Source organism: Callithrix jacchus, chromosome 22, assembly GCF_049354715.1.
Source record: "Callithrix jacchus isolate 240 chromosome 22, calJac240_pri, whole genome shotgun sequence".
NCBI classification, from domain to species: Eukaryota; Metazoa; Chordata; class Mammalia; order Primates; family Cebidae; genus Callithrix; species Callithrix jacchus.
The window spans coordinates 28,495,265-28,519,508 of NC_133523.1; the positions used below are offsets into that span (position 1 = coordinate 28,495,265).

A 24,244-nucleotide genomic window follows, 5' to 3' on the forward strand; every position below is an offset into this window, starting at 1 on the left:
GTCTGATCCTTCGCTTGTACTGAAACCTAATACGTTTTCAATAAAATTGATTTGTGACGCCGTAATGCTGTTTGCTTACCCTCTCCCATTCCTTGTAATGGGAAAGAACTATTGCATGATTTGGCAAAGTGAGGAGGATTGCTCTTGATTGCAGAATAAATGGACATGAACCTGGAAACCACCCCTCTGCAACGTGAAAACGCTCCGTCCAGCCTTCCCTCCTGCACTCTCCCATTTTGAAGTTCTCGCCTGGCGCTCCAGTCCTGAGTGCTGCCCTCCCAAAAGAGAGCCTTCGTCCCAAATGGGGATGCAAAAGAGAGAGAAACCTTGGTTTTAAATAACCGCACTTTGGTTTCTTTTTCAATTGACTTTTCATCTCTAGCTAGTTTGCCACCTCCGGATGAAATTCTAAAAAAGGCGTATGTCCTCATGTGAGGGGTGGGAGGGGACCAGTTGATCAGGAGCCCTATCCTGGGGTCATTTTGCAAACTCTTCAGTAGTCCAGGACAACTGCAGGGGGAGTTAAACAAAGCTCTGTCCAGGAGGCAGCCAGCAAGATGGGAAGGAAGGCAGAAAGCATTGCCTTGCTGCTCAGCCGGGTCCTGAGGTGCATGAGTAGAAGGCCTCGAGGAAAGGGCAGATCCTAGGATGTCTCTGATGGATTCTGACAGACCTGAACTGGGGGTTTCACGTTTGTCACTTCAGGGCAGGCTTTGACTCTTGGCCCAGGGAAGTGAGGGGCTGGGGAGAGAGGCTTAGATGGGAGCTCAGAGCATTCTGGGAAAGGGGTTTTCAACCCAGTTATTAGTGGACTCATGATGTTTCCTAGACAGAGGCCTCATGGGCAAGCTACCCTCTCTGTGACTTGGTTTCTTCACATCAAAATGGATCTGATATCCTTTGCCCCGACTTCATTAGGGTTTCTGAGGATGAAGGAAAAAAAATCTCTTTCAGCATTCAGGTTGTTTACACACATAAAAGCAAAAGGAGAGAACAACGGAGCACAGGTGATGATCTGGGTAATTTATAACTAAATAAAGCCTAATCAGTCATATTTATTTATTCGTTTGATTTTAGAGGTAGGGTCTCACTCTGTTGCCTAGGCTGAAGTGCAGTGGTGCAATCATGGTTCACTGAAGCCTCGACCTCCTGGGCTCAAGCAGTCCTCCTGCCTCAGCCTCCTAGGTAGCTGGGACTATAGGCACACACCACGATGCCCGGCTAATTTTCATATTTTTCTGTAGAGACAGGGTCTCATTACATTCTCCAGGCTGGTCTCAAACTTCTGGCCACAAACAACCCTCCTATGCCTCTTAAAGCACTGGGATTATAAGCGTGAGCCACTGCACTTGGCCAAGACCAGTAGTTTTTAAAAACAAAGATACTCAGATATTTCAAATCTGAAACAAAAAAACAAAAATCCAAATAATTCAGGCACAAGTAAGTGGATATCAGCAGTTGTTAGATTAGATTTTTGTTGTGTTTTGTTTCTCATTTATCAAGATAACTATTTCACCAGATACTATCAATGCAGCCTGAGGTTTACAGAATAAAGCAGAAGGACTCAGGTATCTGAGAACATGAATACCCCAGGCAGCCAGGAGGCTGACAGTCTAGGAAACTGAGGTGCTGGTCAAGGGAGAGCCAGGCTCATAGAATTCAGAACCGGCTCTGGATGGCCCTTGGAATATGTGGTGATGTGGTTTAGCTTTGTCCCCACCCAAATCTCATCCTTTGGCTGTGCCCCCACCCAAATCTCATCCTGAATTGTAGCTTCCAAAATTCCCACATGTTGTGGAAGAGACTCTTTGGGAGATAATTGAATCATGAAGGCAGGTCTTTCCTATGCTATTCTCATGATAGTGAATAAGTCTCATGAGACCTGATGGTTTATAAAGGGGAGTTCCTAGGCACAAGTTCTGTTATTCTCTCTTGTCTGCCACCATATAAGACGTGCCCTTCACCTTCCACTATGTTTATGAGGTCTCCCAGCTATGTGGAACTGTGAGTCCATTAAACCTTTTTTATTTATAAATTGCAGTCTGGGGTATATCTGTACTAGCAGCATGAAGACAAACTAATACATATAGCTTGACTGATAACAGAAGTCATTGGATTAGGATCCTTCCAAATTGCTACTTATTGTACAATTATACTCAACAAATGCTAACAAAGCCAGCCAGGGCCAGAGCAACGCACAGGTGGCCCACTGGCTTCACTCGCCCCATGTCCTTCATTCACTAGCATTTTGATCTGCTTTCTTTCTTTCTTTCTTTCTTTCTTTTTAATTTGAGACAGAGTTTCACTCTTGTTACCCAGGCTGGAGTGCAACGGCATGATCTCGGCTCACTGCAACCTCCGCCTCCTGGGTTCAGGCAATTCTCCTGCCTCAGCCTCCTGAGTAGCTGGGATTACAGGCACGTGCCACCGTGCCCAGCTAATTTTTTTGCATTTTTAGTAGAGACAGGGTTTCACCATGTTGTCCAGGATGGTCTCGATCTCCTGACCTCATGATCCACCCGCCTCGGCCTCCCAAAGTGCTGGGATTACAGACGTGAGCCACCATGCCCGGCTGCTTTCTTGATTGAAGGAAAGGTTGCAGACACAGGATGAGTTCATTTTGGGAAGATCTAGAAGACGAAGTCCTTTGTGTGAATCTTCCATTTGAACAGAGAGGTATAACCTTTCTTCATCTCAATTGGATGTTTTGTCACTGAGCTTAAATGTGAAAACAGATCAAGCTGGAGGAAGAGTCCTCTTGAGTCACGTCTCAGGTCAAGGTGCCTGGAAACAGAACCTGAGATAGAGATAGCTATGCATGTGACTTATAGAAGGGGCGCTCTCTGATGACACTGGTGTGGGAGAGAGGAAGCCAAGGATGGCAGGGAAGATGCTGGGCACGGATGTGGGTTCAGCTGGGGTCTTGCCTCAGCCCCCGCCAGAACTGTGGCATGTTCATGGCCTTCAGAGTCATTCCACTTTCAGGCAAGGGGTCTGGGTGTCTGTACTCCTACTGTTAAATCAAGTTTAGTGCGAAGTTTCCTCCTGACATATTTTAAGTTTGGACTAGACCGGGCACAGTGGCTCATGCCTGTAATCTCAGCACTTCGGGAGGCCAAGGTGGGTAGATCACAAGGTCAGGAGTTTGAGACAAGCCTGGCCAAGATGGTGAAACCCCGTCTCTACTGAAAATACAAAAAAATTAGCCAAGTGTGATGTCACGTGCCTGTAATTCCAGCTACTCTGGAGGCTGAGGCAGGAGAATCACTTAAACCTGGGAGGCAGAGATTTCAGTGAGCCAGGATCGAGCCACTGCACCACTCCATCCTGGGTGACAGAGCAAGACTCCATCTAAAAAAAAAAAAATAGTTTAGACTAAAAGTTTCTCTGTACATGGTGAACTAGAACCTAAATGGAAGTGTCAACTGACTGTCATCCACTCTTTCGCCAGTCACTGAGTTTTGGCCAATCAAAGGCAGTCAACTGTTCAAACCCTCTTCAAATAAGTCAAACACCGAGCTATAACCAATCGGACTGTTTCTGTGCCTCACCCCCATTTCCTGTCGTTCGCTTTCCTTTTTCTGTCCATAAATCTTCTACCACGTGGCTGTGCTGGATTCTCTGTCTACCTTAGCTCAGGAGGCTGCCCCATTTGAGAATCATTCTTTGCTCAGTTAAACTCCTTTAAATTTAATTCGGCTGAAGTTTTTCTTTTAACTCTACAGTGGTCCGTCATTGGCTGGGGGCTGGTGTGTTGAAAGGGGCTACTTCCAAGAATTTGGGAAGTGACTCTGAGGGTTGAGTACAACCCACAGGAGATGCAGGCGGACACTAGATACTAAGTACACGCATGCTACCTGATACTATGAGGTTGATGATACGGTTTGGCTGTGTCCCCACCAAATCTCAGCTTGAATTGTATCTCCCAGAATTCCCACGTGTTGTGAGAGGGCCCCAGGTGGAGGTAATTGAATCACGGGGGCTAGTCTTTCAGTGCTATTCTCATGATAGTAAATACGTCTCACAAGATCTGATGCATTTATCAGGGGTTTCCACTTTTGCTTCACCCTCATTTTCTCTTGCCACTGCCACATAAGAAGTGCCTTTCACCTCCCGCCGTAATTCTGAGGCCTCCCCAACCATGTAGAACTGTTAGTCCAATTATACCTCTTTTTCTTCTCAGTCTTGGATATGTCCTCCTTATCAGCAGCATGAAAACAGACTAAATGGCACATTGGCACCAGCATATTGGGGCATTGCTGAAATGATACCGGAAAATGTAGAAGCAACCCTGGAACTGGGTAACGGGCAGAGATTGGAACAGTGTGAAGGGCTTGGAAGACGACAAGAAAATGTAGGAAAGTTTGGAACTTCCTAGGGACTTGCTGAATGACTTTGCCCAAAAATGCTGCTATTGATGATAAAATCCAGGCTGAGGGGGTCTCAGCTGGACATGAGGAACTTGTTGGGAACTGGAGCAAAAGTGACTCTTTTTACGTTTCAGCAAAGAGACTGGTGGTATTTTGCCCCTGCCCTAGAGATCTGTGGAACTTTGAACCTGAGAGAAATGATTTAGGGTTTTTGCCAAAGTAGTAACTGTTATTTTCGCACCAATCTAATAGCAGCAGCCAGGTGCATGAACCACAGCCTGCTGAAGGTGATCTGGTTGGGACACCATGAGCTACAAGGCACCCGGACCTTCCAAATGAAATCTCTATCATTTCTCTACCAATTTCTTTCTGTTACTTCTCTGCCAAACGTCAATCTGCATTCTGGATCATGAAGACAAGGAATGCTCACTGTGCTCTCAGTTTTGAGCATATGAGGGGATAAACATGCTATATAATAATGGTTAGGGCAGAAGAAAAAGCTGGCATCTTGCAGCTCACATTGTAGGAGAGGAAAGGGTCAAGTTCAGAGGAGCAGAGACACTGTGTTTGCCTTTATCCCATTACGTGACACTATTCCACTTAAGTCGCTGCTGTCAGATTCAATGAGAAAATACGTGTAAAGCATTTTACACACTGTCTGGCACATAGTAACCACTCAATAAATGTTACCTTGTTATTATTATCATTTTCCTAAATGGAGAGGTCAAACCAATTAGCTGGGTTTTTCTTTTTAATGAAAACTCTGATGAGATAATCATGGTGAAGTAGGGAGGCTTTGAAACCCCTGTTAACTGGGATGATTAAGATGTACTTGATGAAGCTGCGGCAGTGACAGTGTATAGATTTTCTTATAGGCCAACTCCAGCTGAGTCATGGTGGTGGCTACTGTTGTTAAGAAGGGTTCTGAGGCTGAACCAGGCTTCAGACGAGGGAGTTTACAGATGAATTAGTCACATCTGTCTTGCACACCAGAGATGTGTTGGCAGGAGTGATACGTGGTATTCCTGTCTTTTGGAATAATCAGAATTCATGACTTTTATTAATCATAGAGCTTCCAGGAAACAGACTAGAAAACCTGCTTAGCTCTGTGCCCTACAAGTGTTAGACTTGGGCTTTTCGCTTTGCAGAGGTCAGATAAGCAAGAAGTTTCCAGAACGTGCCAAAGGTAAACATGCCTCTTCAAGATTGCCTAGATTTTCCCAAGAAGAAAAGGAGGAGAACGATGATGAGAAGAAGATGGAGAAGGAGAAAAAACCTTTATGATGACTTGCAGAGTCACTACAATGCTGAAAGGATCAGTTTCTAGAGCATGTGCATGTTCGTGTGTGAGTGAACGTAGAAAACTACAAATAAATAAGAAAAAGACAAACACCCCCATAGAAAGACAGGTAACGGCTAAGACTCTTAGAGAAGAGCCAATGAGCAATGAGTAAAAGCTGCTCAGTTTCACCAGTGGTCCATGCTGTGTGAACTAAAACAGCATTCTATGGCTTCAAACTGGCAAAAGTTTTGAATCAGAGAATTCAGTCAGAGATTGGGAGGGTGTGAGAACGGGGTGGGGGTGCACGCAGTTCACAAGCCCTTAGGACAGCAAGGTGGCAACCTCTGTCATGGCTATAATCTTCTGCCGTGCCAGCATTTCCACACTGGGTGTGTGCTCTCGGAAAATGACAGTCAAGGAGTCCCAAGGAAGGATGCTTCCCATAATATGATGCAGTAAACATCAAAAGCCAAAACCTGCCAGATAGCCCAGTGAGAGGGAAATGGTGCCTGGTGACCAGACACCAATGTATGGTTCGCCTCTGCATAACAGAGAAGTGCCCACGTCATCTTTAAATAGAGAACAAGCACGGCAAGGATGGCAGTCCCTCGTCTCCTACCAATGCTGTATGTTTTTCATCGAAATACAAAGGCTATGTCGGGAAGGCTACATGCCCACAGATTATTACAATAGTACAGAATATATGGGGATTGGGATGGGAGAGGGTCAGAGAGGCCTCTAGCCTTATCTGTATTGTTTCAATATTTTATAGCAAGAACATGTTCATGTATTATTTAAGTAGTTAAACGTTAATGGCTCACGCCTGTAATTCCAGCACTTCGGGAGACCAAGGTGGGTGGATCTCTTGAGGTTAAGAGTTTGAGATCAACCTGACCAACATGGTGAAACCTCATCTATTAAAAATATAAAAATTAGCCAGGTGTGGTGGTGCATACCTGTAATCCCAGCTACTCAGGAGGCTGAGGCAGGAGATTCACTTGAACCTGGGAGGTGGAGGTTGCAGTGAGCCAGGACCTTGCCACTGTACTCCAGCCTGGATGACAGAGGGAGGCTTCATCTCAAAAAAAAAAAAAAAAAAAGGAAAAGAAAAAAATAAGTTAATTTAAAAAGAGTCCCAACTCCTGGCTTTACAGAGCCCAGGCAGGTGGTTGGGGACAGTCAGCTGGATGCACATGGCAACGTCAATGTCTCTGTGTCCACAGCAGCCTCTGTGACCTTTTCCTTGGCTGGTTACCAGCCGTGTTTACTACTGAGCTCATTTGGAATGAGTTCACTGAAGAAGGGAAGTCTCCTCTTTCCTGTTGCTACTGCTTGAAATCAAGATTTCAGAGCCCAGACTGTAGGATGGGTAGCTGCCTCTTCCCTAGGTGGAGACAGAATGCTGGTACCTGCATTGCCCAGTGTCCTGAAGTCTCCTTGCAGGTCTTACCCTCTTGGCACTTTAGAGGGAACCTTGAGAAGTAAAAGACTTTTTTTTTTTTTTTTTTTTTTTCCTGGAAGCCCCTACTCTCCTTGTCCATGGTGCTGGAGGTGAGTGTCTCCAAATCAGCACCTCCATGGCACCAAGTGTGGATGGCCAACAACTGCCCACAGAGGCTTCTTCCCCAACCTCTGGGGGAGCTCCAGGCAGGCAGACTGTGGAAATCCCTCAGAGGCTGTTCCCGTCACGTGCATGTGGATGGCTGGGACCTTTTGGACCTTCCTCACTTGACCTTGCACTCACCAGCCCAGCGTCCTCATGGCCAGCCAGTCCTCCCTCCGCCTCTCTTCCAGGCCCAGCTCCGTGCCGGTGCCTGAAGGAGGTTCCATTCTCTGACCCTCCTGGATGTTTCGTTTTAGTTTTTGGCCCTCCTCTCTCAGGGCTGAGAAGCAGTCCTGAGCCAGCCCGGACTGCGGTTGGGGAGATGTGCTGTGGGTGTTTTTGACATGATTTGGATTTTTTGTCCCCTCCAAATCTTATGTAGATAAGTGAGCTCCAGTGGTGGAGGTGGGAACTACTGGGAGGTGTTTGGGTCATGGGGGAGGATCCCTGATGGGTGTCTGGGTGCCATCCTCACTGTAATGAGGGAGTTCTCACTCCGAGTTCACAGGGGAGTCAGTTGTTTGAAAGAGCCTGGCACCTTCTCCCTTCTCTCTTATTCTCACTCTCCCCATGAGACACACTGGCTCCCCTTTCCCACTCTGCCATAATTGAAAGCTTCCTGAGGCCTCACCAGAAGCTAATGCCAGCCCCATGCAGGTTCTCTGCAGCCTACAGAACCATGAGCCAAATAAATTACCCAGTCTCAGGCATTCCTTTATAGCAGCACAAACAGACAAACACATTTCCCTATACCCTTCAACTTTCTAATGACCTTCCCAGTGCCCACTGCCCCTTGTCTAAACTTATGTCATTAACTATGCAGTGCTGGCCCCCGATCAGGCCTTCTCATCACCAGCAACCAGCATTGCCTCTTGAACCCATCTTTCCCTGAGCAGCAGCCAGGAGGCACTGCCTTCAGGGAGAGGTGCTAAATAGAGTATCCTCGTTATTGCTGTTAATGATGAAATACTCACTGAGGGCATGGGATAGAGGAGGATCAGGACCAACTCTAGTATTCACATCTTTACCTGCTGCACTGCTCAGCAGCTTGGGGCCAGGAAGGGAACTCAGAGGAAGATGTCGTCCTGGGAGCCAGGACCCTTGGGCTGCAGCCTGGCACAGATGAGACTGCTCTCTGGTTCAGAGAGCACCAGCAGCTCCAAGTCAGGTCATTTGGGTTCAGTTCTAGGCTCGGCCACTTAGAATCTGGTGCTGAAGGAGTGGCTGTTCCTCGTAGCTAAGGCTGAACTCAGGTCTGTTTCGTCCTGTGTGGGGGGCATATTATAATGACTCCTTTCTTACCTGTCTCCTGGCTGGGGAGTGAAATGGTCATACATGATAAAGGGCATTTGCAACTTGGAAGCCCCGTGTTTACGAGGTCCCTTGGTCCTGGACAGAGACGATCTTCTGCAGCCCCTGATCTAGGCTCATTCATCAGTCACCCGATTGGCACAGATTTATTGAGAGCCCACTTGCCAAGTATTCTTCTAGACTGGAGGAATGCAGAGAAAAGCACAGTCCAGCCCTCCTGTTATTTTCAGTCTAGCAGGAGGGGAGGGAAATAGAAATGGAAGTGCACACGGAGTGATGGGTGCTATTAGGGGCTGAAACAAGAGGTGTTCTGGGCACACCATAGGTTACGTGGCCCAGGGAGAGCCCCCTCACCTGACTCCATCAGAGTGAACAGCATGGATGAAAGCACAGACGTGTGAGGGAGCGTGGTGCCTTCTTCTTCAAAAAGGTGCATTTCAGAGGGGCTGATGTTTGCTAAGGGAGTGAAGTTCAAGGACAAGCCATGCAGAGGAGCAAATACAATTCCAGGCAGTTGGTGCCGTCCACATCTCCACCGCACTCACAGGGCTCATTTGTGGACTAATTTCTACTGCAAGTCCCTCCAGCTCTGCAGAAGAGGCAGCTCAGAAGTGCTGGGGAGTTAACAGCCCCAGGAGCATCTGCCCCCATTGGGTGGGACCACTCTGTGGCCCATTCTACACAGCATCCCCAGGGGTCTTAGCAGATCTGAGATCTAGTTACCCCTAGCAGCAACCTGTCTCAAACCCATCCGGCTTTCTTCTCTTCCCTGTCTCGCTTCCTTGCTCCCCCAAGGAAGATTGCTGGCATTCCCCCCTCAAATAAATGAATCAAAGAACCCAGTCCCCGAGATCCCAAACCTGAAACAAGCCATATTGCAAAAAACCTGGTTTTGCATCAATACTCACCCTGCATGAGTTCCCATGGGCTGTCCCATTCAGAAGAAGTTTCTGCATTTCTGTTTGTGCCATTCCTGTTGCCCAGTCAACAGAGAACATGTCAGCCTTTTTCGAGCCCCTGGGACAGCCCTGCCCCTCCCTCACCTTGTCCCAGTCTCCCCATCACACCCACACCCCTTGTTTACCAAATGTTCGATTTTGGTTATGTTACTATAAAAATCAAGCAGCTGGCAATTCCAGCTTGATTAGCAGGTCTCCAGTTTTGATTAGTAAATTACTGCGGTAATCAAGGTTAATTCTCGCTGCAGCGCTCAGCAATGGATTTTATACTTTTCAGGGAAATGGTTTTCCTGCCTGGGATGGAGAACATTTCACTAAAGGAACCCAAAGATAGGCAAGGGAGGAAGTGAGTCCCGGAAGTATGGAGAATGAGCACCTGCAGGACTCCTCTCTGTCCTACCTTCCAATCAGACCTTGGCTGGGCTCAAGGAGCCAGGACAGGGGCTCCTGAGAAATACTAGTCCACCACCTGGGGCTTTTAGAGTGCCTTTGAGACACCAGGGAAACTCTCCTTGCTGGAATTGAAAGCCACTGAGCTCAGGTCAGAAACTCCAGCTGCTGGGAGGTCAATGAGTCAGTGTTTAAGATTGCAGACGTCTTTGGGTAATGGGTATCTTTAAGTGCTTCAGGGTGATGTGAAGGAAAGTAGGCTCTGTCAGTGCTTGTGTGGGGGCAGCCTCTAGACTCTATGCTCCCCACCCAGGGGAAGGTCACTTTCTCTGGGGAATGAATGGCATCTATGGAAGAGGTCAGGAGTTCTGAGAGACACCCAGGCTTGCAAGAGAACTCTTGGGATGGTTCAACCTTGCAGCTGGATTTCATTTCTGATTTTTGTCCTGGGTCTAGTCTGTGGACTGTGGACCTGGACAAGTTGGAATTAAGGTGTTCTGACCCATAGATAGAGATAAGACCAGGGAGAATGGAGGTTGGCTCTGCCCCCCCCACCCCAGGATTTCTCTGTGAGCTTATCCCACCCCCTGTAACTCCCAATATCAACACCACTAAATGTCAGTAATGAATGCTTTGCTTCCAGAAGGTGAGATTTGTTTTTAGTATCTCTTTGGGGGATGGACGCTGTCAATCCATAGAATTTATACCAAACTTCGTTAGTAGCACAGATGTGTGGCTGTGAATAGTCATGCAGAGGTGCTCCCACCTCATCCCACTCTGAGTCAAAGGCAGCTCACAGATGGCTCTGCTGCCAACCCCACCCTCCATCTGTCCTCTCACCCACACATCCATAAGCACCCTCTGGAGCAGAGCACACAGCTGGCCCTAACTCCACCTGGATATAAAGTTGAAGCAAGTTGTCCTGCATGCTCCACCCTTTACTCTCTCCTCCAGACAGTAGAAACTGGTGTGCGCATGGTGTAGGCTGTGTTCTGGGGTGTCTTATCCCAGAACCACTGAGCAAGAAGAGCAGATAATTAAAACCCAGAGCTTGCCCTTGACTTGGTCATCTTGTATTCTGGGGGGTCTCAGGAAGAGACTGCTTTCTTGGTGTCTCCCCTTGCAGGGTTACAGTCTCCAGTTTCAGGAGTCCCCAAAGCTTATTAGCAACTTTACAAAGTGGATGTGGGTGAGGTGGACCCTGGGCCGGGAAGAGCTACAGCAAACGCTACTGTCTGAGGTGAGATTGACAGGTCCTCATTCTCAGTGCCCCTGTGGGACCATGCCTCTAGAAGCAGATGTTTGCTTGGGGGAAGGACAACATGGGTCCAAACTTCACTTCAAATATGTTTGGTGTAAGATGTGGTGGCTCATGCCTGTAATCCCAGCACTTTGGGAGACTGAGGCAGGCAGATTATGAGGTCAGGAGTTTGAGACCAGACTGGCCAACATGGTGAAACCCTGTCTCTACCAAAAAATAAAAAAATTAGCTGGGTGTGGTGGCAGGTGCCTGTAATCCCAGCTCCTAAGGAGGCTGAGGCATGAGAATCGCTTGAACCTGGGAGGTGGAAGTTGCAGTGAGCTGAGAACTTGCCATTGCACTCCAGCCTGAGTGACCACAGCGAAACCCCATCTCAAATAAATGATATATATGTTTTGTTAGGCAGAAAGTGAAAAGCCTTTTGGTCCCTCCCCACTGCAAAATCTGGGTGTCCTGAGACCCCTCAGAACTCGGTTAGGGTCTTGGATTATCATCTCTATGCCTTTGGCAGCCGCAAAAACCCACCTATCCTTCAAGTTTCCTCAAGATAATATTCTGCTGAGCTTTTCTGGAGCGGCATGAATAAGGCCCCGTGAAAGCAGAGAGACCTAGGAAAGGGCCTAATTCCAGGAAGAGATGGAAACTCTGGCAGGTCCCCTTGCTTAAGGACAATTAAACCCTGATAACTTGCTTGGGTGGTAGGGTCAGGAGAACTGTCCGGTGGACACTGCGGCTGATAACAGGGGCTTCAAGTTTCCTTCTAACTGAGCAGCATGTGAGCTGGACTTAAACCCAACAGTGTACATCTGACCTCACCCTTGCTAGCTGTTTGACCTTGGGCAAGGCACTCCCTTCCTTGTACCTCAGCTTCCTCATCTGTCAAATGGGAACTGTAGCAGTGATTAATTCACAGGACTATGTTAGGATAAATGAGATAAGACACACAAGTTTCACCTTTTATAAGAAATAGTGCTTAAATGTTGACCATCATTGTTTCTTAGCCCAGCAGGACAGTATTATGCAAATCTGTGTGTTTGCATGATGTGATGTTTGCTGACAAGCTGGTAGCCAAAGCCAGTCCAGGGTCAATGTGGGAGAGCAAGGACAGGGGGAGGTCTGACTTCCTGGGGTCCACTCACGGAGCAGACCACCACGTGGGCCTTTACCATGATACCACTGTGAATTCTGATGTTGATTATGGAAATAGAGGAGATGCTCCTCATCTTGCTAAGTCTGTGCTTTCTTTTCACTCAGGAATGGAAACAGTTCTGAATTATCGTTTTATCTGTAATTCAGTGAAAATACTTTGGGCAACTCAGTAGCAAAAAGACCATGAATCCAGGTGTGCTATGCGTTCCCTCTGTCAGCAATCACTACAGTGTCTGATTCTCCAGATGTTCTTGTCTCCTTGTCCCTCACCGCCTTGTGTCCAGTGGATTCATTCTTTGTTCCCCTTTCCCATACCTTTTGTCTTGGACTCCAATGCCCGGGGAATGAGGGGCAGGAAACGGAGAGTCGTCTTGAGAAAGAAGCTATCTTCGGGGTAGAAGAATCAGTGAACTGCAAGACTGCCCTGTGAGTTGCTAGAGATGCAGAAAAGGTAGTCGTATTGACAGGTGTTTTAGGAGGCTAAATATTACACATTTGCTTAGTGGTATGCACATTTTCCTTTGTAGATTGCTATCAGCAGAGAAAAGCACCGTGTTGAAGTGGTGAGCAAGAATGTGGAATCAGGACCCCAGAGCGATGACTTCTGGCATCGTCTCTCTATTAGTGACTGCAGCTGATGCCATTTTGCCAAACAAAATCATAAGCAAAATGGATGTTTTGGGTCAGAGCGTGGCAAGGAATATACAGCTGCATTTCTTTCAATAAATCTGCCCTCTTCTGCCCAGACAAAGACATACAACCTATGGTGATTGACGTTTTCGCCACTAAGTTATACTATGTCTGTCTGTAGAAGAAATGTCTCCATTCCAAAATTAGCTAACCATCAACATAACATAAAATAACGTGAACACGGTGTCATTTCGCAAAGATATTGATTCATGTAGACTTACTGGATTAATAACTGGTTTCCCATAAAAGGAGTAGTCACTATGTCTTTGGTAGACAGAAAAAATATATACTTTAGAACAATATATATTGGTACATTTAAGCCTGATTGCTAAGCTTAAATAAACAGAAGAGTTTTCAGAGGCAACATTGCAAATGAAGAGAGAGGTGACATATGGCAACGTACAAATGGATCCAGGGGTGATGGAAAGCTAATAAAAAAAGACAACTATTTATTTATTTGGGGCATTTGATTTTACTCTATTGGATTACACAAAGCTCTAATTTTTCACTGCAGTCAATCTGTATAAAAGTTCAACTGATTGAAGCATATATTTAATTCCCAAATGCCTTTTCTTTCAACCCCTGCTCCTTCAAAGTTGGACAACCTTTGGTGTCTTGAGCAGCAAAGGGATTTGGCTTATGTTGGAGCAACCAGACCCCAGGAGACATTGAAAGGCGGTGGGTGATTTACTCAGTTCCTAACGACAGCCAATCTACTCTTTCCTCCTTGAGGACTGGATTTGCCAATACGTTGAGGAAATATGTTTCTTTGCATTTTTTTTAGCGTGTTTTCTTCAATGAAGTTCCATGGTAATAAAGTAATTGAAATTAACCTTCCTAGCTACTCATGGCATTTAGAATGAAATCCAAACTCCTTCCCAGGGGGTCTGGGTTCCACATGTGTTGGTTCAGCTCGCTTCTATAAGCTCACCTCTCTCTTATCTTCTTGCCATGCTCAGGTTGGTTCTTTCCATCACATGAACAGTGCCCATCACTGCTCCTCTTTTTGGAATCTTCTTCCAGCCTTTCACATAGCTGCATCCATCTTGTCATTCCTTAAAGACACCTTTGCTCCTTAAAGACACCTTCTCTATCCATCTAATTTTCTAGAAGAAGGCCCAACTCTCCACGATCCAGTTTCATTGCATTATTACATTTTATTTATTTTTTTATTATTATTATTATTTTTGAGACAGAGTTTCGCGCTTGTTACCCAGGCTGGAGTGCAATGGCGCGATCTCGGCTCACCGCAACTTCTGCCTCCTGTGTTCAGGCAATTCTCCTGCCTCAGCCTCCCGAGTAGCTGGGATTACAGGCACACGCCACCATGCCCAGCTAATTTTTTGTATTTTTAGTAGAGACGGGGTTTCACCATGTTGACCAGGATGTTCTCGATCTCTTGACCTCGTGATCCACCCGCCTCGGCCTCCCAAAGTGCTGGGATTACAGGCTTGAGCCACCGCGCCCAGCCTTATTACATTTTAATACCATGGTCTCCTCGCTCTGGAATATAAACCCCTTGGGAAAAGGAGGGCCCCTATGCGGCTTGTTGATGGTTGTTCCAGCTACCTGGGAGGCTGAGGTGGCCCCACGCAGTGTTGACAGACAGAAGGTGCTCAATAACTGAATGGTTACACTTCTGGGAGGAAGATTCAGAAACAGAAAATGATCTTCTTGACTCAGTTCCAATTTGCTGTCATGTATTTGTGGGATAATTGTCTTCTTTAGATCTCAGTTTTTCTTCCCTTAAATAAGAAGAGTGGTGTTGCTGTGCTGTCCAGAAGTGGTGCACAGATTAACTCATTCTAAAACAAAACCAAATAAAGCTATCTAGTTATTTATTTGCTTTCAAAGAACTTTTCTGGTTTCTTCATATAGGATCAAGAGGTAAGAGTTTGTTTAACACAGAAAACCAACTATGGCTGTGAGGCCGCATCTGCTCTAGGGATTAAAGCTCGCTCAACATGTAAAGCATCCCTTTGGAAATGGTCATATGAGTCTTCAGGGCTTTGACAACTGGTTCTCCCATTTGTCTTCCATTGTTGAAACAGATCATTGTTTCTGCAGTTGAATACTGGATTACGCGGCTGTATTAAAAAATGGATATTTTAAGGTACTAAAATCACAGACCATGAGATGGCCACCCAAGGAGACACGAAGGAAATGGGACCCAGAAGAGACTGCGCATTCATGGTTCCCATTTTGTGGCCTTTTCTGGACAAAAGCTGATTGAGTGAGCTGACAGAGAGACGAGCCCACTTCTTCAGCCACTGCCTTTCCAGGCCTGGCCTCCGCCCTCTTCAACTGGGTATACATGTATTTGCGTTGACCCAAGTGCAGTTCCCCCTGCAGCTTCAGTATCCACATTATTTGTAGCTGGATCTGTTGCTTCTCTGGAAAGGACTGCAGACAGCCAGTGGACTTCCAGTGCCCTGGGTGGATTCGCTGGCTGCCTCCAACCTGCAGGCAATGGAGGGGAGTGCCCCCTTGGATATCTCTCTCCAGGTGAAACCATTTGGCAAGGCCCCAGGACTCTAGGAACAGTCTGGAACTCCCTTTCTTTGCCAATGTTGGCAATGCCTTGCCCTTCACATGGATTTGTCTGCTTTGGAGGTTATCAGACCCGAAATATTGAAGGCAGTGGTCCAGCAGGATGTAAGGTCTTTTCTAATTGGCAGAACCTGGAAATAATTGGTGAATTTGGAATTCTAGAAAGGTGAACTCAATACTACTGATTGAATAGTCCCTAAATCCCTGCCCTTACCTTGCAGGTCAGCACCTCTAGAAGAGTCTTTATGGACAAAAGACCTGGAGTTGGCATTTTTGGCTGCCACTCGACATTGCATGGCCTCAAGCTGTGACCCATCTTGGGACAAGAAACTGAAGTGTACAATTGGAAAATGAAGACTTTTTAAAAGATTAGGCTGGGAGCAGTGGCCCACACTTATAATCCCAGCACTTTGGGAGGTCAAGGCAGGATGATCAGTTGAGGCTAGGGGTTTGAGGCCAGTCTGGGCAACACAGTAAGACCTCATGTCTACAAAACTAGGAAAAATTTGCCAGGCATGGTGATGTGCTCTTGTGGTTCCAGCTACTTGGGAGGCCGAGGTGGGAGAATCCCTTGAGACCAAGAGTTTGTGGCAGCAGTGAGCTGTAAAATTGTGCCACTGCACTACAGCCTACCTGGCAAAGTGAGACCCTATCTCTAAAATAATAAAATAAAAAGATTAGATGCCTGCTGGACCTCATTTGCAACTGGTAAAATCTGAAGCTGTCTTCCAGCAACCGTTTATATGAAAATAAAAGAAGAGAGAGAGGAGGAGCTGCCCCAGAAGGAGAACGCCCCAGGAGGAGGATCTCAGCCAGTCACACCCCGCCACCCACCGGGGCTGCTTCAGAAACCACCTCTTCAATTTTTCCACCTTAGCCTGCATGTTGGTTCCCAACCCCCACTTACACAGTGATTCTGTAATTTTCATTCCATCCTTCCTGAAGATAAAAGACGCCATGGGCGGGATCCGTGAATAAAAGTCGTTATTTATCGATGCTGGTTTTGGGGAACATTTTTCCTTCTGATTCATGAACCACTTTTCTACATTCGAAAAGCAGTTCATAAATCGTTCAGCACCGGCAGGAATTAATAATAATGAATCCATTTACATAAAATAGTCTCATCCTGCCAGGTGCTGATAATATTTGAAGCTGGAATCTCTTTAGGAAGCTGGATGGCATACGCACGTGTTTGCCCATACATCAGACCTCACACCTTCCTTTTGTGAGTTTAACCAGAAGTTTAATTATTTGGTGGCTCCAGTCTTGATCACTGGGAGATGCTATTTGCAAAACTGGGGAAAGATAAAAATAAGAGAAATACTGCAGTGTCTTAAGACGATAGTTTTAAGCCATGCGAGAGTTCGTGTCTAGTGAAATTTACCCTTTGAATAGTGTGGAGAAATGCAGCTACCCACAGAAGCATTAGGTCCTAAGAAGGATCGTCACTATCTTATGGCTCATATGTGCTCACATTCACACAAGCATAAACACACACAGAAATTTTTTGCAGGAACAAAATGAATGCATGTATCATAAACTCTATTTTCAAAAGTATATGACAAAGAGAATACATTCTAAGTAGGTCTTATAAAAAAAATGAATACCATGATCAGACGAACTGGTGCAACATCCAATGAACACAAATGAGATAGGGTGCCTGCCTCCATACTCGCACCCTTCCCAAATGGACTGAAGAGTTTGGCAGAAATGTTTTGCTTGAGTTTTTTGTTTTTGTTTTTTTGGTTTTTTTTTTTTTGAGACAGAGTTTCGCTCTTGTTACCCAGGCTGGAGTGCAATGGCGCAATCTCGGCTCACGGTAACCTCCGCCTCCTGGGTTCAGGCAATTCTGCTTCAGCCTCCTGAGTAGCTGGGATTACAGGCATGCGCCACCATGCCCAGCTAATTTTTTGTATTTTTAGTAGAGACAGGGTTTCACCATGTTGACCAGGATGGTCTTGATCTCTTGACCTCGTGATCCACCCGCCTCGGCCTCCCTTTTTTGTATTTTTCCCCAGCAGGAGCAGAGGGTTAAGCTCTCATACTCCTCAGTCATTAGAATCTGGTTATCACTGTTTCTTACACGGTCCTTTTCTTGAGTTGTATATCGATCCCACTTTAACCTCTCGTGCTACTCCTATATCTGCAGGAAACCATGCAGTTGTGTTAAATGTGCATTTTTGTTTTGTTTGCATGCATGCATTTTTAACTTACACAAAGGATATTACGTTATTTACTTGGTTCTGTACCTTTCTTGTTTCATGAAGTACAGTGACTTTCACATGTACCGAAGTTATTCTGCAAACATGAAATCTGCCGCTTCACCGTGATTTCACATGCCCTCATGTTGTTGCTCTGTAAACGTAAAATCTGCTGCTTCTGGTTGTACACAGTTCTCTCTCACGTCCATCCATTCATCCAGTTGGCCGCCTCCAAATCTCCGTCCCTGCAGACAATGCTGCGGGAACAGTCTTTTCAAACAGGTGCAAGCATTTCTTTGGGATACATGTCCATGAGCAGAATTGCAGGGTTACCGCAAGCACATATATTAAATTTGACTAGGTTGTGCCAGATGCTTCTGAGTGGCTTACAGCTCCAGTCTACATTCCCACCAGCAGTGTGGAGAGTCCATACCCTTGCCAACATGTGGCATTATCCAACTGTGTTGCCAGTCCAAAAAGAATGAAGCGCTGTCTCATTTTAATGGCTTTTTTTTTCTAATTGCTAACAAATGTGAACATCTCTTTACGTGCTTATTCATTAGCCTTTGAATCTCTGCTCTAATGGCCTATTTATAGCCTTTGTACATCTCTTTCCTTCTGGAGCTTTTTGGCCACTTCTTATTGATTTGTAGGCATTCTTTATCAGGTTATTTATTTATTTTTTTTTTTGAGACGGAGTTTCGCTCTTGTTACCCAGGCTGGAGTGCAACGGCGTGATCTCGGCTCACCACAACCTCCGCCTCCTGGGTTCAGGCAATTCTCCTGCCTCAGCCTCCTGAGTAGTTGGGATTACAGGCACACGTCACCATGCCCAGCTAATTTTTTGTATTTTTAGTAGAGACGGGATTTCACCATGTTGACCAGGATGGTCTCGATCTGTTGACCTCGTGATCCACCCGCCTTGGCCTCCCAAAGTGCTGGGATTACAGGCTTGAGCCACCGCACCCGGCCCTCTTTATCAGTTTTTGACATCACAAACATCTCCAAATCCATCACTGCCTATTAACTGTCTGTAGTGTCTTCATTTGAGTAGAAGTTCTCCTTTTTCCTCTGTAGTTGTATAGTCCTGTGGTAGGCAGACTTCCAAGCTGCCCCCCAGTGATCCCTGCCTCCTGGTGTTCATGTGGTTGTGAAATCCCTTCATATCAAGTGTAGGCTGAGCTTAGCGACTTGCTTTTCATGGACGGGGTATAGCAAAGATGATGGCAGGCCACTCCATGATGAGATTACAAATGAGTGTGACTTACAGCTTGCTGGTAGACTCTGTTGCCCTTCCAGCTTGCACACTTTGACAAAGATGGCTACCATATTGGACAAGTCCATGAGACAAGAAACTGAGGAAGACCAACAGCCATCGAGAAATGGAGGCCCTTAGTCCAACAGCCTATAGAGAATTGTTTTTTGCCGAAATCACATGAGCCTGGAAGTGGACCTTTCCCCAGCTGTGCTTTGAGATGACTGAAGCTCCGGCTAATACGTTGATTGCACCTGGGAGATAAGCCCTGAAGGAACCAGCTAAGTAAGCCACATGGATACCTGATCCATGGAGATAAAGAGGCACATTGCTGTAAGCCATTCAGTGTTGGGTTAATGTGTCACTCAGCAACACAAGACTCGTAGCAATTCAAAAGTTGTAATTTTGACGCTTAAGCCTTTAGTTTATCTAGCCTTTACTTCTTTGTAGTGTTAGGAAGAGGTCCAGCTTTATTTTTCAACAGAATTGCTCTTGAATTCCAAACCTGCTATTTACATTCTGTCTCACAAGGTGAGATAATGTATGAAAAATTGCTCAAGGCAGTGTCTCCTTCCCAGAAAGAAAAGGCAGCTACAAATGTAGTTATTTGCTATTATGCAACTCAGTGAGAGGCCATTATAGAGGATGTTCTCCAAAATTCCCTGACAGTGGGTCTCTTCCTGATGGATAATTTCACATAGCTGCATTCTTAGGAGCTCACCTGGGAACCTAAACCATTGACAAGTTAAGGTTTTGTCCCAGAAGTCTCCTCTGAGAGACAGGTCTCTCTGTAAGTTCACAGGCTGCTTTAAGGAAAAGAAAAGAATCACCTGAGTTCTATTCCTGACTACTGCTGACTAGTTGTGCTTTATAAAGGGGGTTCATTTTCCTTTTCTTTCTTTCTTTCTTTTTTATTTACTTATTTACTTTTTTTGAGCCTGTCACCCAGACCAGAGTGCAGTGGCACAATCTAGGCTCACTGTAACTTCTGCCTCCCAGGTTCAAGCAATTCTCCTGCCTCAGCCTCTCAAGTAGCTGGGATTACAGACATAAGTCATCATGCCCTGCCAATTTTTGTACTTTTAGTAGAGATGGGGTTCGACTATGTTGGCCAGGATGGTCTCGAATTCCTGATCTCAAGTGATCCACCCACCTCAGCCTCCCAAAATGCTGGGATTACAGGCCAGTTTCCTTTTCTGTCTCAGTTTCTCTGTCTGTTTTACAAAGAAGGTAAGTAGGGTGACTTCACTTTCATTCCATCTACTACTCTGTTCCCTGAGAAGCAGCAGGAAGGCCTTGGAGAGTGAGGATTTTCAGTCTGGAGCAGCAGAAGAGCAGGTTGGAATTCACCTTGTGAGACTGACCTTAGGCAGAATCAAGTCAGGGCCTGATTGCTCTGCCATGTCCTTGCCTCATCCTCAGTATCCCCCCTTCTACAGGGGACCTCCAACTCCCCTAGGTGAGTCAGTTCTGTTGAAACAGCTTACATGAGCCGGGCGTGGTGGCTCATGCCTGTAATTCCAGTGCTTTGGGAAGCCAAGACAGGCAAATCACTTGAGGTCAGGAGTTTGAGACCAGCCTGGCCAACATGGCGAAAACCCGTCTCTACTAAAAATACAAAAATGAGCTGGGGATGGTTGCATGTGACTGTAATCCCAGCCACTTGGGAGACTGAGGCAGGATAATCGCTTGAACTCGGGAGGTGGAGGTTACAGTGAGCCAAGATCGTGCCACTGCACTCCAGCCTGAGTGACAGAGTGAGACTCCATCTCAAAACAAACAAAAACAAAAACAGCTTACATATCTCACAATGGCCTCTTTCCTCTCAGAACAGTCGCAATGCATTTGGCCAGAGATTTTTGCCTCTAATTCTCAAGTCTGTGCCTGTTAAGGGGAGAGATGAAGTGTGCGCAATTCTGAATCACTTTAACGCTGTTCACGGAAATATCACTCAGTCAGACTTTTGGAGTCATTCCTTCTGGAGAACAAGCCCCAGTGCTCACCTGGTTGGTAGAGACAGATAAAGGAGACACCCACACACCAAAGTCTTTCCGGATGAGTTTGAAACCTTGCAAACCACCTGGCAGAATCCTAAATTCTAGTCTGAGCAGTTCACAAGACGTATGAAAGGTCGTCAGAGAATGTGTGCTTTTGAGACATGTTCTCAGAAAACTTGTGGGAAGCATGGCTAAAGTGGTGTGAACATATCCTCCAGGTACCACCCCCTGGGACTTCCACATTGAACAGGACCACTGGTAGCGCTGGTTGGAGAGAGAGAATGTTGCAGACTGATGTGGCATCTGATTGGCTCCTGGTTCCTTCCCTTAGATGATCTCTTCAGTTGTCATTGAGGATCCCGGAGCTGCAGTGAAAAACCAGCAGCTACAGACCCTGCTGAGCCCACGGCGGCTGCAGAGCACTGTGCTTGCTGAGCTCTGCCACTGAGCTCCATGAACTATGTCATGTGATCCTCAAAACTGCCACGGGAAGTAGGTGCTCTTATTTCCCTCATTGCACAGGTGAGTCATCAAAGGTGTGTTCTGGGGTCAGTCAGAGAGGGGTGAGATGACAGCACCGATAGACAGATTTGTCTTCAATGAGAGACATCGTGCACACACACACACAAACACACACACAAAGTGACAGATTGGGAAAAGACATTTGCAATGTCTCTGACTACCAAGGGATTCTATTTAGGTAATACCAAAAGCATCAGCAGAGAGCCAAGAAATAACCCAAATAGAAAAGAGACAAAGTGCATGAAATAAAAGAAGAAATCCAAAATGTTCACTGAAAAATAAAGAGATGCTCAAATCTTCAAATAATCAGAGCCACAGTCATTAAAACTATGAGGAGGTTCCCTCTCTGTATCATTAGATTGGCAAAATATTAGGCACGTGGATGGTGCTGTTCCAGGAAAGGGGTCTGGATCCAGACACCAAGAGGGGGTTCTTGGATCTCACACAAGAGAGAATTCTGGGCGAGTCCGTAGAGTAAAGTGAAAGCAAGTTTATAAAGAAAGTAGAGGAGTGAAACAATGACTACCACATGGAGCAGCCCAGAGGGCAGCTGGGTGCCCATTTTTGTGGTTAATTCTTGATGATATGCTAAACAAGGGGTAGACTCTTCATGCTTCCCCTTTTTAGACCATATAGGGTAACTTCCTGATGTTGCCATGGCCTTTGTAAACTGTCATGGCACTGGTGGGAGTGTAGCAGTGAGGACAACCAGAGCTCACTCTCATCGCCATCTTGGATTTGGTGGGTTTTAGCCGGCTTCTTGACTGCAACCTGTTTTATCAGCAAGTTCTTTATGACCTGTATCTTGTGCTGACCTCCTCTCTCAGCCCATGACATAGAATGCCCTTAACAGTCTGGGAATGTAGTCCAGTAGGTCTCAGCCTCATTTTACCCAGCTCCAGTTACTCAAGATGGAGTTAATCTGGCCCCAATATATCTGACAGTGCTAAGCTTTAATAGGCTGTTGGGGGTCTAGATGCTCCCACACAGTCAGTGGGGTATTGGTTGATGCAGATATTTGAAGAACAATCTGGCAGAGGGGAGTCAACATGAGAATCTGCATTCCTGAAGCAGACAATTCTGTTCTTTAGTGCACATTCCCAAGAAATTCTCACACTGCTCCACATTGGGCCGTGAGCTAGGGTGTTCACTGCAGCCCTACCTAGGCTGGTAAAGAATTGAAAGCAAGTTAGATGCCCATCTCTGGGGCAAGGATGGGGGGCTGTCATCTGGCAGATGCCCATCTCAGGGGCATCATGCCACCATCAGAAGTCACAGACTGTGTAAACCCATGACAACAGGCACAGATGTGAAGGCACAGTGCTCAGCGAAGACAGCAGGAAACAGAATAAGATGCTGAATGCACTCCCATTGACACAAATTACCCAAAATGTTTGATAGCCTTTATTGCAGAAGTGGTATGGGAGCTGGTTCCTGGAATACTAACCCTTTCATTGGTGGGCTACAGGAGATTCAATAATAGAGCTGGAGTGACCTTAGTGGTGAACAACCAACCCTCTGGGGACATGGAGAAGAGGCATTTTGCCAACCAAGATGACAGTATTTTCAATATTTTAACCACAGATCTGGCTGCACTGGTGCATTGTGGCTAAATATCAACCCTGGGTGGAAGGCCTGAGCACCACACCCTGGGTCAGAACAAGACAAGGACACACTCCTGTTCATGGTAAGGGAGGAAGAGACAGTGGGGTTAGAGTCCAGGTCCTGTGGGAGTCCAGACTTGCAGGGCATAGAGAGGAGTGATGAGCCGGCTGATACTCGTGGACATGGCATAAGGGGCTTTTCAAAAAAAGGCTTCAACCCAAAGGAGTAACTCAGGATAGAAATTCAGACACGTTGAAGTCTCTGGGAGCTGAAATTATTTGTGTGTAGGGAAAGGCCTCTCCAACTTGTCCAAGTGACAACAGCATATGTCCACCCACCTACTGCTCTCCATGTAGGTCCACCATGGTGAGAGCAAGTCTGACACCACCCACTAAGTCTGGATGGGAGTGACAGATTCCTCCTGTTCAACCACACCAGCCCCAAAGGGATCATCCCCTGCAGATGTTTTCTGTAATCTGCTCTGTAGGCAGGTGCCAGGTGTGGATTTGAGAGTTGGGGAAGCTGTGATTTGGAGGCACAGGCCATTGGTGCTGAGTTTGAGACCTAGCCAAGCTGCAGTTCCAGGAGTTCCAAGAAAGTGGATAAGAGGTTGAACATCTTTTGTGGCTGGGGAGGGACCCCCTGTGTGAGGGCTTAGATCAGACTGGCGTCTGTTTGTGCTTATCTGTTTGTGTTCATTCTGTGATGACAGGGACACATTGATCCTATGGTTCGCTGGCTCACAAGGGGCTGGGAGTAATAATCAAGCAGTGAGTACATAAGACAAACACCACAATCCCCATCATTAGGGTGAGTGGAGTCCGGAGCCTCTGCCCTCTCACGAAGGCAGCAGACTGCTGGGAGAAACTGGGTGCATTCCAAACACAATCACATCCTACAGGCATTATGAATCTTCTCGAATCCACACTGCTTCATGCTAGGATGCTGGAATACCATGGGGCCATTACCCCCGGCCCTTCTAATTCTGTCTGCTGTGAACACTCCTTTGGAAATGGTAGAGAATTTGCATTTATCAGAAAATTGCTTACTTACTCTAATCATCTATTTGTAAGGTTTTATTTTAGCTAGATAATGAATA

The 24,244-nt window shown here is 46.3% G+C and overlaps 1 protein-coding gene across 1 annotated transcript in view; it reads left to right on the forward strand.

The window, feature by feature from the left end:
• LOC144580756 (uncharacterized) overlaps positions 1–24,244 on the forward strand; it is a 73,693-nt gene that overhangs the window by 34,695 nt on the left and 14,754 nt on the right. Inside the window, exon 1 of the mRNA XM_078359586.1 lies at positions 1–24,244. This exon is cut by the window's left edge and continues 34,695 nt beyond it; it is cut by the window's right edge and continues 12,691 nt beyond it. The gene's annotated coding sequence lies outside the window, so the exon portion shown is untranslated.